Below are 4,364 nucleotides of genomic sequence, written 5' to 3'. Positions count from 1 at the left end.
GGGGACGCCACATGGAGACGGAGGCAGAGATGGGAGGGAGGCGGCCACCAGCCCAGGGACGCCTGGAGCCCCCAGGAGCTGGAAGGGGCAGGAGGGACCGTCCCCTGGGGCCTCCGGAGGGAGCGTGGCCCTGGGACACCTTGAGGGCAGACTCCTGGCCTCCAGGACTTGGGGACAATAAATGTCTAGTTTTAAGCAACCTGATTTGTGGTGATTTCTCACAACAGCCCCAGGACACCCATACAAGTAATACCAATGTTTGGAGGTAGTTTCTCCTTCATATTTGCTTTGCATTGTTTCTTCTTTGCCTTTTCTTCTGGAGTTTCCTTTTGCCCCCCACTCTTCCTCACCCTTTCGAATCACGCGTTCCTTCTGGTTCACTCACAAATGAATGACATTTATACCTGTAAACACTGTGTCCCAAAGCTTGTGGACACTTCCCGAGTGGAGTTTGGCTGTCGAAGAATGTCTCCTCCTGCTCACAGATGCCTGAATTCACAACCAGGCAAATCTCCGTGGTTCTCTTCCCTGACACGCAGGGAGAGTAGACAGTTCCCGGGCACATAGATTTACTGACTTCAGGTCTCTCCACAAATCATCTTTTGTCCATTCGTGAGGCCACTCCTTCCAATTCAGGAAACAGGCATGTCACCGAAGAATCAATGACTTTACCTGAGGTCCTCAATGCATCCACAGGTAAAACGGAGCCCCCCACTTACTGCCTTATGAGACCCATGGAAGGGCTGGGTCTCACCCGCCTTCGGCGCTCAGAAACATCTCTTAATGACATGCTTTCGTTCCAGGCTCTATGGCAGCTTCCCGGGAAAAGCCCTGGAAGCCACTGGGGTTTCATTCCTGGAGTCAGCTTGACGGGAGGAAGTGGAGTCAGCATGAATGCAGACCAAACGCCCTGCACGGTCCAAAAAAAAGAACACACACAATCAAAGGTCTTGACGCTCTAGGGAATGCTGATGCTTCCTCCTTTGCAGGCCATCTTTCTGAACTAAACAGTCTCATGTTGTAGTGGAGACCTCTGGCAGTTTTTATTTTGCAAAGGGAGACTGGTCTCGGTGTATGCTGCTGAGTCAGCATCCAGTGTTGAGGTCTTTGAAGGGGTGCATGCATGGGTGCTGGCCTCTCCACGTCCATCTCCCTGTCTGCCTGTCACTGGCCTGTACGGCACCCAGAGAGGACGGTGCTGAAAATCCACGCTCTCATCCCCCAGCAGTAGTTTTTTTCCCCAAGCGGAATGTGGGAAGTACCCAAAGTACAGGAGCACGTGTCTGACACCCCTCGTACAGGGTGGTGATGGATACATAGCTTCCCTTTTGCCCCGAAATCCCTTCCAGCGTGTCCCCCACGATGGGTCACACTAACCTCATGACTCGTCATGCTGGCTGACAGGCGGGGCAGCGTTTTCTCCTGCCTATTTTTGCAGAAATGATTCAACTGTTCTTGGGAGATCTGAAGAGTTTCTTCAACAAGGACCTCTTTTTTTTTTTTTTTTTTTTTTAATGCTGTTCCATTTAAAAAAATATGCTGTTGAGAAAATCTGGAAGCATTTTAGGACACACAACCGAGCAGGAGACGTCTACTGACTGTGGTGTGTGTGTGTGTGTGTGTGTGTGTGTGAACAAACCCAAACAAAAATACCCCGTCGTTTTCAGCAAGATTGACGGCAGCCTGCGCTGTCATTGAAGGGTGACATAGACGGACGGGCCTTAAGTTTCACATGGAAAATTCCTAGAAGGCTCTTTCTGCTCACATAAAGATATGGCCTCACAAGCTCTTGTCCACCCCTGGGATTTCCCAGCTGTGCAAGTAGACACTTCCTGTGTAGCCTCTGTGTGTGTCTCTCTGTGTGTGTGTGTGTGTGTGTGTGTGTGTGCACGCACATGCGTTTGTCTCCAGTCTTCCTAGAATATTTTGGGGCCACTGTCCACTGGTGATGCAGGCTGGGCAGCAGCGGGGATGGAAGTCAGCACGAGTCAGAAATAACGTGTGCAATCCCTGGTAAGCAGAGAGCCATGCAATTGCCTACAAGTCTGCTTTACAATAGCAAACTCTCCCCCTGAAGAATCAGAAAGCCTAAGACCTTCAGCCCAGGCAAGAAACAGCCAACATATCTGCAGAGATCCTGCCTTGGGGTAAAATTATATACAAGGATGAAAGACACAAGCATGCCGTCGAAATGAATGGCTGTTGGTTCGCAAGGTGCTGTACATTGCATCCTGTTGTCACGACAGCTCTGAGAGGCGGTGTCATTGTCCTTATTTTGTGTCTGGGAACGCACACATCGCCTTTAAAAGGCCAGCAAAAGGCCGCACACCCTCAGTGGCTGCTGGGGTATCTCAGTAGACAGGAGCTGTAAACCGTACCATTGGGCTCGTAAAAAATACATTTATGTGTAGATCTGAGACCACAAGTAGGCGAGAGTTCAAGACGAAGTGTATTGTCTTCGCTGGGGGGGGGCTTCTGTAACAAAATAGCACACACGGGGGGGGCGGGGTTAGACCACAGACATTTAGTCCTCAGAGTCCCGAGACCAGGGCAGCAGCAGAGTGAGTGACAACTGTCTTCCTGATCCAGGACGGCCGTCTTTTCCCTGTGTACTCACGAGGTGGAGAAAGACTTCTGCTCTCGCATCTCCTTATAAGGACGCTGACCAGCTGCATGAGGGTCTCGTGGCATTGGGTCCCCAGGAGGAGTCCAACCTCCTGTCAGGCCACCATCACCTCTCTGCTCAAAGCACGTTAGTAGGTACCTACAGAGTCGTGCTGTCTCCTTGGCCTGGCCGTCATTCTCTCAACCTTCCTCAAGCACAGCTACAGGAGCTGGGAGCAAACAGCGGAATTCCATTCAACCAACATGGATTTAAAGCCTTCCCTAGGCAGGCGCAAACTCTGTTGGTGCTTCTGGGGATTCGACCACAAGTAAAACAGGGTCTGCTAACCCTGGTGGGGCTAACCAGCCAGGAGGTGGGCGATGCGAGCAGGACAAGTGTCAAAACAAAAGCACTACACACACCAAAATGTTGATTTTTCCCCCCCTAAATTTCCAAATCACTGAGCAGCCATAATGCTGTATACGTGGATGTGTCATAGAAGCGAGGGCCTGTGAGTTAAATTTACGCATTTCTTAGTAGACTTGAACTTCATTTGTTCATTCAGTCATGCATTTAACTGAGCACCTAGAGTACGCTAAGCACCCTGGGATGGGCTGGGGTGACACTGGACGGTCATGTGCCACCCAGGACAACGTCAGGACCTGTTTTGATGGGGATGGCAGCTTTGGTGGCCCCCTGGAGGTTGAGTAAAGAAGGACTTGAAGGAATCAAGTGGTTGGCAGAGGCTGAGACAGGAGTTCTCACTACTGCAGTGAGACAAAGGGGGGCTGTGGGGTCCCACAATCCTTAGGAATCAGAAGTCCCTAAGCTGGTCACCAGTTGACTTCAAAGTCCTGAAGGAGAGTCATGGGGGCAGGATGAGCTCCCAGTTTAGTTGAGTTGGTGCATGACTGACACTGCTATTAAGGAGGGTTAGGAGATGGTCTGGGAACAGCCTTTGTTTTGTTTTTGTTTTTTGTTTTGTTTTAATCGATGGGCTTTGGGCTTTCCAAGAAAGTGAAGACCTGAATCACGACCTCCTGGAAATATGTCAACACATGATTGAGAAGCAAAGTTATAGAAGAAGTGAATTGACCCATGAATGAACCCACATCTACGGAGACTGTACCCTGGGGGCAGCGCCCTGGGCGGGGCGATGAGCTATTGCTGGAGGCTTCCTAGGAGAAACCGAGGCACACCTTACTCCATGCATGGGAAGGAACTCGTCTCCAAGCAGGTCTGAGGCCACCTCCTAACAGACCTGCCACAGGCCTGAGCGTGCAATACGCTCAGTCAGGACCCCCGCACACTCCTCTCCTGCATGGATGCTGCTGCTTGGGCAGCCCTGTTCTTCCTCTTCACAGTCGCTCTGTCCTTTGGTCCCAGGTGGGTCCAGCTGACGTCTGTCCCCACCTGACCGCTTCCTACCTTTGGTGGGTCTGATTCCTTCTGGAGGCCAGATGACCTACTTCTCTTCCCTCCCTTTCTGGGTTAGCAAAGCACCATCCTCTCCAGCCTCTGTTTCTTGCCTTCTGCAGGTCGTTGGTTCCCATTTCCCCCAGCTAGTACCATGAGGCTCCCCAGTTCCCTGTGGTGGCCCGGCTCCCTCAGGCTCCCCCAAATTCCCTGCTCCCGCAGGCTCCCCAAGCGGGAGGAGAGCCGTTCCACCTTTTTGGCAGGAGGACTCTGGCAGCCGGAGGGAAGCAGGCGGCCAGGAGCCACAGTAGAGGCGGGAGGGCGTGTCCGTGGGTCTCACGTT

This window comes from Rhinolophus sinicus, chromosome 18 (genome assembly GCF_057876585.1).
Source record: "Rhinolophus sinicus isolate RSI-liver-muscle chromosome 18, RSI-T2T, whole genome shotgun sequence".
NCBI classification, from domain to species: Eukaryota; Metazoa; Chordata; class Mammalia; order Chiroptera; family Rhinolophidae; genus Rhinolophus; species Rhinolophus sinicus.
This window is presented reverse-complemented; position numbering follows the sequence as displayed.